Here is a 14484-nt window from a genome sequence, read left to right as displayed (position 1 = left end):
ATTGCAGTTCTTTGATCCCAAATAAACAGCTTGATTGATCATTGCCTCCTGAGAATTTAAAGTTGACACCAGGAACCAATCTTGATGGCACCTTGGTCTTGGACTTCTATCTTCCAAAACTGTAAGAAAATGTGGTTTAAGCCACCCAATCTGTGGAATTTCGTTATGGCTGCCTTAGCTCATACACATCCCAGTGAGCTATTTGTGTATTCTGTTTATTATGCATCATTTGACCTCTGGCAGGCCTGGCAATGGCTTACCTTTCCATCAGATTAGAGAAGAAGGCACCCTCTGACTTCTAGGAAATGTAGCTTTGCTTGCAGGAGGGTTGAGCAAGAGGCTGTTTGGAATCCAAGATACTACAACCTGTTTGTGCTTCTATTTCTTCATCTGTAAAACTGGAGAAGATAATACCAGTGCTTTGAGGAAAGTTCTAAATATAAAATTCAGTTGAATAAATAGCTGTTTACATCATTTATGCATAAGGTCTTATGCTGGGAAGGATGTAAGGGTAAATATGTACGTTCCACTTGAGGGAAATTTTTCTTGATAGTGAGGTGCATTGTTCAGTAGCTGTAGAATTATTTTTTTAATTAGTTAATTTATTTTAATTGGAGGCTAATTACTTTACAATATTGTGGTGGTTTTTTGCCATACATTGACATGAATCAGGCACTGGTGTACATGTGTCCCCCATCCTGAACCCCCCTCCCACCTCCCTCCCCATCCCATCCCTCAGGGTTGTCCCAGTACACCAGCTTCGAGCACCCTGTTTCATGCATTGAACTTGGACTGGTGATCTATTTCACATATGGTAATATACATGTTTCAATGCTATTCTCTCAAATCATCCCACCCTCGCCTTCTCCCACAGAGTCCAAAAGTCTATTCTTTATATCTGTGTCTCTTTTGCTGTCTCACATATAGGGTCATCATTACCATCTTTCTAAGTTCCATATATATGCCTTAATTTACTGTATTGTGGTTTTTCTTTCTGACTTACTTCACTTTGTATAATAGGCTCCAGTTTCATCCACCTCATTAGAACTGATTCAAATGCATTCTTTTTAATGGCTGAGTAATATTCCATTGTGTATATGTACCATAAGTTTCTTATCCATTTGTCTGCTGATGGACATCTAGGTTGCTCCCATGTCCTGGCTATTGTAAACAGTGCTGTGATGAACACTGGGGTACATGTGTCTCTTTCAGTTCTGGTTTCCTCAGTGTGTATGCCCAGCAGTGGGATTGCTGGGTCATATGGCAGTTCTATCTCCAGTTTTTCAAGGAAATCTCCACACTGTTCTCCATAGTGGCTGTACTAGTTTGCATTCCCACCAGCAGTGTAAGAGGGTTCCCTTTTCTCCACACCCTCTCCAGCATTTATTGTTTGTAAACTTTTGGATAGCAGCCATTCTGACCAGCAAGAGATGGTTCCTCATTGTGGTTTTGATTTGCATTTCTCTGATAATGAGTGACGTTGAGCATCTCTCCATGTGTTTGTTAGCCATCCATATGTCTTCTTTGGAGAAATGTCTGTTTACTTCTTTGGCCCATTTTTTGATTGGGTCATTTATTTTTCTGATATTGAGTTGCATGAGCTGCTTGTATGTTTTTGAGACTAACAGAATTATTTTTTCACAGTTTTAGAAGAGGAGGATTTTTTTTTCATAATGTTAGCAATCTTATTACTTGCTTAGTGTAAACAACTGATTTTTAATCATTATAATACTTTAAATATTGTCTCTTAAGGTGTTAAAACATTTGCAAGTCTAATATATTTGTGACTTCAATTTGACATTTAGAAGTATTAGATTAGATAGCTTTGCAATATCTAAATATTTGAAACAATTCACTTTATTAAATTTATATATTTGATTTATTACTTATATAATTAGTCTGAGAATACTTAGAGGATTGTTGATTATTCAACATTCAAATAAGTGGTAATCATTTAACAAATTGCATGTGTAAGATCATTTCAGGCTTCCCAGGTGGCGCAGTGGTAAAGAATCCACCTGCCAATGCGGAAGATGCAGGACACTCAGACTGGATCCCTGGGTCAGGAAGTTCCCCTGGAGGAGGAAATGGCAACTCATTCCAGTATTCTTGCCTGGAAAATCCCATGGACAGAGGAGCCTGGAGGCTACAGTCCATGGGCTCATAAAAGCGTCAGACATGACTTAGGGACTAAACTACCACTACCACCACAAATGGCCTAAACCTAAAATTCCTGCAAAATGACTGTGCCCAAGTTGATTTATAGATAGAGGATGATGGTATTTAGATCAGAGCATTTCACAAAAACCACAAAGGCTGGAACTTTCATCCAATGCTTGAAATGTTTCCCTTTTGACCTACAAAATGACCGCACACACACACACACACACACACACATTGAGCTGGGATTCTTTATGGTTCCCTCTTTCATTACTATCTTACAATACTATGAAAGTTCAAGTGTTCTGACCCTGTGGTTTGATGGAATTCAGGACACAATATATAAAAATATGGCATCTTGGCATATTGAATATTTGGGGCCGAGAAAATTTGAAAGAACCGCAAAAGCAGGAAGATCATTCCAATGCTTTCCTTGACCCCTCTTCCCTGAAAACTCCTCACAAAACTTTCATGTTAGGGGTGCCCTTCTCATACCCACAGGAAAGAGGCATTCTTATCTCTGAAAATAAAGGGACTCCAAAAAGAATCTGAATAGGACTTACCAGGTTTCTCCCAGTTTACTCCACTCTTCTCATATTCCTTAACCTGTCATATTTCTGCTAGCTCTTTATCAAACCTAGCATAAAACACTCAGGTCTAAATGTTTCTTCCAGGTCTTCAATTCCTTCATTTCCTGTGACATGTATCAGTTATGTTAAATAATTGTGTATATGCTCTTTCTTGCTTATCTGTTCTACTGTGTGTTTTTCCAATACCACAAAGCAGTTAACTCAGTTCTAACCCTATCTACCTGGCTGTTGTTCAGTTGCTCAGTTGTGTCCAACTCTTTGCAGCCCCAAGGACTGCAGCATGCCAGGCTTCCCTTTTCATCACCATCTCCTGGAGTTTGGTCAAAATCATGTCCATTAAGTTGGTGATGCCATCCAACCATCTCATCCTCTGTCATCCCCTTCTCCTCCTGGCTTCTATCTTTCCCAGCATCAGGGTCTTTTCCAATAAGTTGGCTCTTCGCATCAGGTGGGCAAAGTGCTGGAGCTTCAGCTTCAACATCAGTCCTTGCAGTGAATATTCAGGACTGATGATCTCCTTGCAGTCCAAGGGACTCTCAGGAGTCTTTTCCAACACCACAGTTCAAAAGCATCAATTCTTCAGCGATCAGCTTTCTTCATGGTCCAGCTCTCACATCCATACATGACTATTGGGAAAACCATAGCTTTGACTATACAAACCTTTATCTACCTGGAGAGAGCATCATATTCCCAGATTAAGGGCCCAGTCTCTCAAGACTGCCCTCCTCCACCCCATGTGAGATGTCAATTGCAAATCCAAGTTGTTACCTGTGCTTCTGGCCAACTGGCTATGCATTGGAGGGTCCCCTGTCCTCCTCCTTCAGTTTGATTAAGTTGCTAAAGTGTTAGCTAAGACTAACTAAAGACTTAGCTAAAGAGTCACTTCAGTTATGTCTGACTCTATTCAACTCTGTGGACCGTAGCTCACTAGGCTCCTCTGTCCATGGGCTTCTCCAGGCAAGAATACTGCAGTGGGTTGCTATGCCCTTCTCCATGGGATCTTCCTGACCCAGGGGTGGAACCTGTGTCTCTCATGTCTCCTGCATTGGCAGGTGGGTTCTTTACCACTAGTGCCACCTGGGAAGCCCATAGTGGCTCCCAAAACTAGGAGAAGCATTTATTTATATTTACCAGTTTTTTCAGTTTCTCTCGTGTCTCAGTGGTAAAGAATCGCCTGTCAATGCAGGAGACCTGGGTTCGATGCCTGGGTCAGGAAGATCCCTTTGAGAAGAAAATAGCAATCCACTCCAGTATTCTTGCCTGGGAAATCCCATGGGCAGAGGAGCCTGGTGGGCTACAGCCCATGGGGTCACAAAAGAGTTGGAGAGGGCTTTGAGACTAAACAACAACAACAAAGAGTTTATTAGGGAATTCCCGGGTCATCTGAGTGGTTAAGACTCTGAGCTTTCACTGCAGGGGCCCAGATTTGATCCCTGGTCAGGTAACTAAGATCCCACAAGCCTGACAGGGCAGCCAAAAACCAAAAAAGAGACAGATTTCTAATCATTTGAAAAAAAAAAGGGGGGAGAATATTAAAGGATACAGATGAATGGCCAGATGTAGAGGTACAGAGGGGTCCAGAAGGATCCCGAGTGCAGAGCGTCTGTCTCCATGGAGCTGTGTGCACTGTCCTCTCAGCACGTGTCTGCTGTGCTCAGCGCGAGCATCCCAGATGCTCATCCACTTTCACTGTTCAAGGGCATTTCCAGAGTTTCCTCTTTAGCCCCACCCACCCCACCCCCCAATCTAGTGGATGGTGCTGAAAGTTCCAACTCTTAATCACTTTGTCTTTCTAGTGACCCCCCTCTGCCCCGCTCCCAGTCACCCCAAGGCTATCTAGGGATCCTACCCTAAGGCACCTCATTAGCATAAACTCTGTGTCCTTGAAAGGGGCACTTGTGAGAAACACACTCCTATAGTTCAGGAAATGGCAAGAGATCCCAGTTCGATTCCTGGGTCAGCAAGATCCACTGGAAAAGGGAAAGGCTACCCACTCCAGTATTCTGGCCTGGAGAATTCCACGGACTATCCAGTCCATGGGGTCACAAAGCGACTGAGCGACTTTTACTTTCACTTTTCTTTCAAGCTAGGATCCAGGGACAAAGAACAAATAGATTTCTTATTTTACTGCATCCATCTTCTTCAGTTTAATTTAAAAACTCTCTTTCCTCCCCTACTGGTTCACTCTACTAGAATAAGCACGGCTCACTGAATGCCTCCTCTGTACCCAGTACGTTGCTAGCTGCTGTTAAACAGATTAGCATCTTCACAACACTGTGAGATTTCAATATTTTCAGTTTTACAGGTTAGAAAACCAAAGGTTCTAGAGATTGCCTTCCTTGCCCGTGAATCCAGAGCCGCAGTTCAAATGCTGGTCTCCCAGACTGCGAGTCCAGAACCTTCCCCCCCATCCCCACTCCCAACTCCTCCACCCCCCATCCCCCCCTCTCCACCCACCTCCCCCCACTCCCCCACACCCCTACTAAACTGTTTTTGAGAACCTTAGCTTTGAGTCTTGTATGTGACCCATAGCTTAGTCCTCACTATTCTGAGTGCAGCCTTGTGGTAAAATGAAAAAAAAAAAAGGCAACACAAAATAAACCCCATAAACTCTGGTTTAAGGTTATGCATTTCAAACTTCCCTAAAGAACCAATAGTCAGGACTGAATTCAACCAGCTTTGGATCACTCTTGATTTCTAGCACGCCAGCTTTGAGAGTCTAACCTTTCTCATTTGAGATTATGGCTCTATTGCCATATTTCCGGAAAATGGCTAACTATATTTATGAAACAAGCTGTTTATAGATGCCTGCATTTGAGAAGAGGTTAAGGAGACTCAGAGTGGCTTTAAGTCATAATCAATTAGGCTCCTGTGACATCACTTCACACGTAAAGAGGACCGAAGTTGTGTTCCAGGAGCCCTTGGGGGGCATGTGGAGGCTTTCCAGGAGACTTACTGGTTGCTCATCACGAGAGCTGATGCCAACATCAGAGCTCCCTCTGTCCAGCGCTGCATTACTCTCAGCATAATTACTGCAATCTTTTAAGCAGGAACTTGAGTGCGCCCTATTTCTAGAACGCTCAAAATAGCAAAATTCAAAGACCAGAAATCAGGGACTAATGTCACAAATTAATTATTTGCTCTAAGGAAAGATTCACTGCCTGACTTCATTTAAGGGTCAGACTCCTCAAAGGCATTTAACATGTAAGTTGATTACTATGAACTCTGTTTATGCATAACATCTAGTAGCATAGAATAGCTGACATTTCTGTGGGGGCTAGTGGATTTCAAAAGGATTTGACATGGGTTTTCATATTTTATTTTGTCATGAGGATCACTTTGCAAGATGGGGGTGAGTATTGTTGTTCCAGTGTTACAGATGAGAAAACCAAGCCAAGAGAGCTAAGTTCTTGGCCTGAGGTCACATAGCTGGAAAGTGTCTGAGATGATGTTAGACCCCAGCTCATGGGACTCTTCACTGAAACACTCTTTCTTTATAAACACACTTCTTTTTTAGAGTTACTTTTCCCTTTGTAGCAGAACTCAGATACTTAAGAGATATTTTGGAGTATATTCAAATTTGAAATGGAGAACTGTTTATAAAAAATGATTTGACATCTTCCAAAGAGGGTAACTTGAGATGTGTGTGGTTCTGAAAAGAGAATCTAAAAATACGCTTCATCCAAATAACTGATGAAGCTTTAAAAAAAAAAAAAAAAGGATGATCATCCCAGACTACAATTATACTCAATAAGAATTTGCAGGTGTGGGTTTGTTTGTTTTTCTTTAAAGAGGCGAGTCAGCTACAACTAAAAAAGCACAAGTTTAAATGTGGCCAGAGTGAGGAAATCTGAGGATAGCTGAAAAGATCAAGTTTTTCCAAGTAAATGGCTCCTTTGCTCATAGATTTATGCCATTTCCTTGCAGGAAAACTTAATAAAATTAATTTGCACTTAACTCCTCTAGCAGAGAAGAATGAATCATTTATAATTGAAGACAATCAAGAATAAGTTCTGTTTAGCTTTAGAACCGGAGAAGGCAATGGCATCCCACTCCAGTACTCTTGCCTGGAAAATCCCATGGACAGAGGAGCCTGGTGGGCTGCAGTCCATGGGGTCGCTATGAGTCGGACACGACTGAGCAACTTCACTTTCACTTTTCACTTTCATGCATTGGAGAAGGAAATGGCAACCCACTCCAGTGTTCTTGCCTGGAGGATCCCAGGGACGGGGGAGCCTTATGGGCTGCTGTCTATGGGGTTGCACAGAGTCAGACACGACTGAAGCGACTTAGCAGCAGCAGCAGCTTTAAAACATGGTTCTATATTTATGCTGAAGATCTAGCCTTTAAGCTACTTCTAGAGTAATGGTTCTCACACACAGGAGGCTTAGTTATTCTATTAATTAATACTACTTCTCAGAAGTTTGTCATGGTCTCCCATGACCCCCTAAATACCTGTAAGTCCACCAGTCTACATTAGAGTGCTTACAATTTTCAAAAAGCACTAGATTTTATTTGTGTCTTTATCCATGTCCCTCAATTAAAATTCCCTTTACTTTTCTCTTCCCCAGCGTCTGCCTGCTAATTTCTGTCTGTGGGTTGACTGGACTCACCTGGGAAGTTCTCACTTGGGGAGTTTCCTGGGATGGAACCTGGAAGGAAGCTGGGGCTGGAATCATCTGAAAGTTTGGCTCTCCCCCGGGAAGGGCTCACTCATGTGGCTGGCAGTGGATGCTGGCTATTGGTTGGAACTTGGCCAGGGCTGCTAACCAAAACATCTTCATGTTATCTCTCCAGGTAGTTTGGTCTTCTCACAGAATGACAGTCACATTCTAAGAGCGAGCATCTCAAGAGCAATTGTCTAAAAGACTCAGGCAGAGTTAAGACTCATGACCCAAGGCTGTCATGAGCGAGTCTTGGAAGCCCCAGAATGTCACTTCTGCTGTCTGCTGTTGTCCCAGCAAGTTACTAAGCCCAGACCAGATTCAAGAGGCAGGAAATTAGATTCCACTTTTTGATGTGATGAACACTATGCAACCACAGGTCGAGAAGGCCTCAGTGGCGACCTTTCTGGAGAAGGTCTACAATACCTTTGAATAAAGCTAGAACACGGCTGTAAGTGATGCAGAACCTTGGCCTCTGTGTACCGGTGCCAAATTGAATCTCAGAGACAGAGTTTGGGGTGGAAGTAGAAACTAGTAGCTTTATTGCTTTTCTAGGAAAAGGGGAACATAGCTAACAACCTCAAAACTGTGTGTTCCAACATGGGGGATTTGGTGAGGAGCTTTATAGCAATGGTTCAAGGGGGGGTTGCTGATAAGGGTCAGGGTGTGTGCAGGGCCTACATTCCTTTAATCTGGGCTTAGGAGGTCTCCTGATGAGCTTCCGTGGTTTTCAGGATCATCACACTGTGCCCTTCTCTCTGGAATGAAGAGTGCTTCATCAAGTGGTTAACATCTTCCATTTGTTGGGGGTTTTAGTTTTGCAGAAGAGCTCAAAGATACTGTTATATTTATCCTTTGAGATGGGACCAGGATTCTGTCCCAGAGCTGTATTATTGTTCCTCTCCTAGTTAGCAGCCGTTTGAACCTGCCCTATGGAACTCAGGGAAGGTCATGGAGACTGAAGTCTATTCCCTACAAACAAGAAACGGGGGACACAGAAAGGTTTTCATGCCCAGGATCCCCATAGGGTCTTACTTGGTTTCATAAGCTCCATTCTCAGTGTAAGAGCAAATAAGAAACAGACATCAGACAGAAGTAATAGACTTTGTCTGTGTGGACCCCTGAGATGCAGGTGGAAAATTTGAATCACAAGCCAGTTCTTGGGGAATTATGGCCAGAATTTTCACTATCTGTGTGGTGTAAAAAAGAAATCCAGTAGTGAATTTAATCTAATGTGGTCATAGGATTGCAATGCATTCAAGAACCTGGCAGAAAATAAGGGCAAAACCTCTGTGGAGGAAAGTCAGTATGAGCCTCAAAATTTTTTCACTGATCAAAATCCAAAGTATAGGAGCCCATGGTCACTACATCCCCCAGATTACTCCCTCCCCACTCCCATTCTCTACAAATAGGACCTCTATTTTCAACATCTTTTCCAAGAAGAAAAGTGAATTCTCTATAGAAAGCCATCTCCCTTACTGATATCCCTCCTAACACATCTTTAACTAGTTTGATATGATCTCTACTCCAGTTCCTGGTGGCTCAGAGGGTAAAGAATCTGCTTGCATTGTGGGAGACCCAGGTTCAATCCCTGGATTGGGAGGATCCCCTGGAGAAGGGAATGGCTACCCATTCCAGCATTCTTGCCTGGAGAATTCCATGGACAGAGGATCCTGGTGGACTACAGTCCATGGAGTCTCAAAGAGTTGGACATGACTGAGCGACTACCACATCACTACTCCAGAATAAATTACAAATCAGCTTAACTAAATCAAAATCAGAGAATTGGTCATTTAAAATAGTTACAAAATAGAATGGCATTTGCCTTTTAGGTCCCATGGTAAAAGCACAGTCCCAGTATCATAATTCTACTAAAGTTTACACAACAAAAATCTTTTCTCTCCATTGAACAATATATGTACTTTTTTGAAGAAATACCTAACTTTTCAAATAAAAAGGACTGTACCTAACACCCCAGACACTTTTGGCTTTCACTTTGGTAAATGAAGAGCTCCCTTTTGTTTTATTGTTCAAGGACAACGTTCTTTACCCCACTGGGAAAAGGAAGTCTTGGGAAAAAAGAAAAGTAAATCATTAAGTTCCTCTCTCTTAAACACACACACACACACCATAGACTTAAAGATACTAACTCACAATGCTGTCATCACTACTCACCCCAAGGATCCTTGGTTGCTCCCAGTATCCCCAGCTTTATTTAGGCTGACCCTTGGAAAGTTATTGAGATTTCTGTGCTGTGTTGTGCTCAGTTGCTTTAGACATGTCCGACTCTTTGAGACCCCATAAACTGCAGCCCATCAGGCTTCTCTGTCCATGGGAGTCTCCAGAAAAGAATACTGGAGTGGGTTGCCATGCCCTCCTCCAGGGGATCTTCTCGATGAGGGGATCAAACCCGTGTCTCCAGCGACTCCTGCATTGCAGGTGGACTCTTTACTGCTGAGCCACTTGGGAAGCCCCCATTGAGATTTCTAATTGCCATTTAAAAATCTCTAAGACTGTACAATAAAAACATGTTTTAGCTTTCACCCTTCTTTGAGAACATCATTCCTTCCACCCTGCTCAGTTGCTGGGTCTGTCGAATGGATTCAGATTATGTCCATCAGAGATGGCTGGCTGGCTGGGGGTTCTCTTTCCACTTCACTTACAACACGGAATATGTGGTTTCTGTCAGCACCATTTCAACCTGTTCCCAGGTGAGATTTCAATGGGTTTAACCATAACCCTCTGCTATGGCTCAGCGGTATCTGTGTGCAATGCAGGGAACTCCGATTTGATCCCTGGGTCAGGAAGATCCTTTGTAGGAGGGAATGACAACCCACCCCAGTATTCCTGCCTGGAGAATCACTTGGACAGAGGAGCCTGGCAGGCTACAGTCCTTAGGGTCACAAAGAGTTGGACATGACTGAAGCGACTTAGCATGCATGCAACCCTAATCCCTCTTTCTTTTTCCATTCATCTCTCTATTTATTTATTCTTATTGAAGTATACTTGACTTACAGTATTGTATAGTTTCAGATGTACAGCACATTCATTATTTTTATTTATTATACTCAATTTAAAGTTGTTACAAAATAATGGCTATATTTCCCTGTGCTGCATAATACATCCTTGTTGATGTTCAGTTCAGCTCAGTTGCTCAGTTGTGTCCAACTCTTTGTGACCCCATGAACCACAGCATGCCAGGCCTCCCTGTCCATCACCAACTCCCGGAGTTTACCCAAACTCATGTCCACTGAGTCGGTGATGCCATCTAACCATCCCATCCTCTGTCATCCCCTTCTCCTCCTGCCTTCAATCTTTCCCAACATCAGGGTCTTTTCAAATGAGTCAACTCTTCGCATCAGGTGGCCAAAATATTGGAATTTCAGCTTCAGCATCAGTTCTTCCAATGAACACCCAGGACTGATCCCCTTTAGGATGGATTGGTTGGATCTCCTTGCAGTCCAAGGGACTCTCAAGAGTCTTCTCCAACACCACATTTCAAAAGCATCGATTCTTCAGTGCTCAGCTTTCTGTATAGTCCAACTCTCACATCCATACATGACCACTGGAAAAACCATAGCCTTGACTAGATGGACCTTTGTTGGCAAAGTAATGTCTCTGTTTTTCAATGTGCTGTCTAGGTTGGTCATAACTTTCCTTCCATGGAGTGAGCATCTTTTAATTTCATGGCGGCAGTCACCATCTGCAGTGATTTTGGAGCCCCCTAAAATAAAGTCTGACACTGTTTCCACCGTTTCCCCATCTATTTGCCATGAAGTGATGGGACCAGATGCCATGATCTTAGTTTTCTGAATGTTGAGCTTTAAGCCAACTTTTTCACTCTCCACTTTCACTTTCATCAAGAGGCTCTTTAGTTCTTCCCTTTCTGCCATACAGGTGGTGTCATCTGTATATCTGAGGTTATTGATACTTCTCCCAGCAATCTTGATTCCAGCTTTTGTAAGAAGCATCCCCTTATTTCTATCTCACCCCTCCACCTTTCCCTCTCCCCACTGGTAACCACTACTTTGCTCTCTATACCGTGAGTTGGTTTCTGTTTTGTTAAACACTTGTGATTAATTTATGGTTTCCACGTACATAAGACCCCTTAATTTCTTGTCAGGTAGGTTTAGCATTGATGAACGATATTTGCTTTTGCTCACTTGAGAAATCTTTATCTCTCTTTCTATTCTATTTTATTATTTATTTATTTTGCTGCACTGGGTCTTAGCTGTGGCATGCAGAATCTAGTTCCCTGACCAGGGATCGAACCTGGGGCCCCCTGCATTGGGAGTGTGGAGTCTTAGCCACTAGACCACTAGGGAAGTCTCTCCTTCTATTCCAAATGCTCATCTTGCTAGGTAGAGTATACTAGGTTGCAGCATTTTCCCTTCAACACTTTAAATATATCATTCCACTCCCTCTGGCTTATGAAGTTTCTCCTGAAAAATCAGCTTATAACCTTTAGGGTTTCTCTTGTACATGATTCTGTTTTTTTTCTTGCTGCCTTTGGAATTCTCTCTTTATCTTTTAACTTTTGCCATTTTAATTATTATATGTCTTGGTGTGGGTCTGTTTGGGACCATCTTGTTTGGAACCTTCTGGGCTTCCTGTACCTGGATATCTGTTTCCTTCTTCAGTTTGGGGAATTTTTCAGCCATTATTTCATCAAATACATTTTCAAACCCTTTCCAGCATTTCTTTCTGGGACCATTATAATGTGAATACTGGTACACTTGATGCTGTCTCAGACTGTCCTCATTTTTTAAATTTATTTCTCTTTTTGCTGTTCTGATTGGGTGGTTTATGCATTCATTCTTCTGTATCACATAGTCTGCTCTTAATTCCTGCCAGTGTGTTTTTCGTTTCAGTTATATTCTTTATTTCTGACTGATGTTTCTCTATAGTTTCTGTTTCCTTGTTTAAAATTCTCACTGTTTTCATCTGTTCTGTTCCCTAATCCAGTTACCATACTTTTTACTACTCTTTGTTTCATTAGTTGTCTTTCTAGGGGATTTTCTCTTGCCCTTTCAATTGAAAGAAATTTCTCTCTTTTCCTTTTGCTTAACTTTCTCTGTCTCTATGAAATTAGGAGAAACAGTTACCTATATGAAGGGGTCTTGAAGGGCTATCCTAGTGTTCGGTCACCCCTGGACCCACTGCATGTGCCACTGGCTTTGGTGGGAGACCTGGATCTGAACACGTGTGTGCTAAGTTGCTTCAGTAATGTCCTACTCTGTGCGACCCAACGGACTGTACCAGCCCACCAGGCCCCCCAGTCCATGGAATTCTCCAGGCAAGAATACTGGAGTAGGTTGCCAGTGCCCTCCTCCACGGGATCTGAACGCAAGTTCCATCTTCCTCAGGATGTGCTGGCAGCTATCGTCTTGGTAGGGGGTGGGGCTGGCGGTGGAGGGGCGAGAGTCAGAGCCAGGTGTGTGTGTGTGGGGGGGGGTGTGGGGGGATGGGGGGTGGTTCTTCTCTGCCCAGCGGCTGTCACTTCCGTATTGGCTGTGGGGGTGGGTCCCAAGTTGCTCGAGCGGAAGCCCTGAGGGTCGGATCCAAGCTGGCTCTTTCCTTGTAAGCGTCTGCTCTGCCGGCTGCCAGAACTAGCAGCCACCCCAGACGGGAGCAGTGCTGGAGCAACAAGGGCTTGTGCGGGCGCTCAGCATGGCGGGCGGCCTGGGCTGTGGGATCCAGATGCTTCTGCTTCTGCTGAGCTGCCTGTGGAAATAATGGCTGCCCCTCCCTCAACACACACACACTCAGATACCACTGGGGGATCTGAGCCTCCTTTGTCCCTCACAGCCTGGCTCTCCCTTGACCTCGGCCACCCTGCGGCCGCACTGCAGCAGCCCTTGCCCCAGCGTGGAGCTGCGTTGTGAAGCAAGCCGGGCTGGAGCGGTCCGTGGTTCAGGCGGGGGCGACTGTGGAAAACCACCCGGTCACCCGTGCAGTTTCAACCCACCTTCTCCACCCTGATAAAACATTGTGTACATGTTTCTCACGAGTGGAGTCCAGTCTCCCCACAGTCCTCCTCTTAGTCTTACCAGGCCTCCAAGCAGCCAAAGGGACGCGTCTTCCTGGTGTCCAACCCCAGGGCAGGGGTGCCTAATACGTGGTTCTAACTGCTCACTCCCCAGGGAGGGCCTCCACACATGTAATCTCCCTTCTCTTCTGAGCCCCAGTAGCTTCTCTTCCCTTCCTACCTGATTATGTGTGGATCTTTCTTATAGCTTTGATTGTAGATGAGTGTTCCTGCCAGTCTCCAGTTAGTTTTCAGTCAGAATTGTTCCATGTGTGGATGAATTTTGGATGTGTTTGTGGGGGGATGTGAGGTCTGCATCCTCCTACTCCGCCATTTTGATCTCCTCCCTCAACTCCCTCTTGAGGTGTAGACTCTGTTCATCCTTAGTCAGAGAAATCCCTTACTTGGTTTATTAAGGAGCTGGTCTGTAATCTGAGTTGTTTAGTCACTAAGTTATGTCTGTCTTGTTTTTGAGCCCATGGATTGTAGCCCACCAGGCTCCTCTGTCTGAGGGATTTCCCAGGCAAAAATATTAGAGTAGGCTGCCGTTTCCTTCTCCAGGGGATCTTCCCAACCCAGGGGTCTCCTGTATTGGCAGGAGTGTTCTTTATCATAGAACTGCTAGGGAAGCCCATGTAATCTGACTAGGTCTATCAGAAGGAAGCCGGTGATTTTGTTAGATGACTTGGGCAGGATATACTATTTCTTTTCCTGGATACAAGTAAGGAAGCATGCAGCCCCTGGCTGTTTTGCAATCAGCTTATTTCCATGAGGTGATTCAGCCTTGGGACCAAGCCCAAACCTAAAGAGGAAGCCTCATAGACATCCTGGCTGAATAGGACCTGAAGCCCAGCTTTCCTTTGTATGGTTCAGTTATACGATATAGTGACTGTTTCAGCCCCTTGTAGTTGGGTTTTCTGGTACTTGCAACTAAAAAAATGTTCTATCATGCCAAATCACCACTGACCTCATACTCCCCTCACCTCAAAATGGAGCTTCTTTTCTGTGGCAAGGCTGGGTGGGCTACCCTCAGGGGCCCAGA

The sequence above is a fragment of the Ovis canadensis genome, chromosome 10, assembly GCF_042477335.2.
Source record: "Ovis canadensis isolate MfBH-ARS-UI-01 breed Bighorn chromosome 10, ARS-UI_OviCan_v2, whole genome shotgun sequence".
NCBI lineage: Eukaryota > Metazoa > Chordata > Mammalia > Artiodactyla > Bovidae > Ovis > Ovis canadensis.
Note: the sequence above shows the minus strand (reverse complement) of the source record.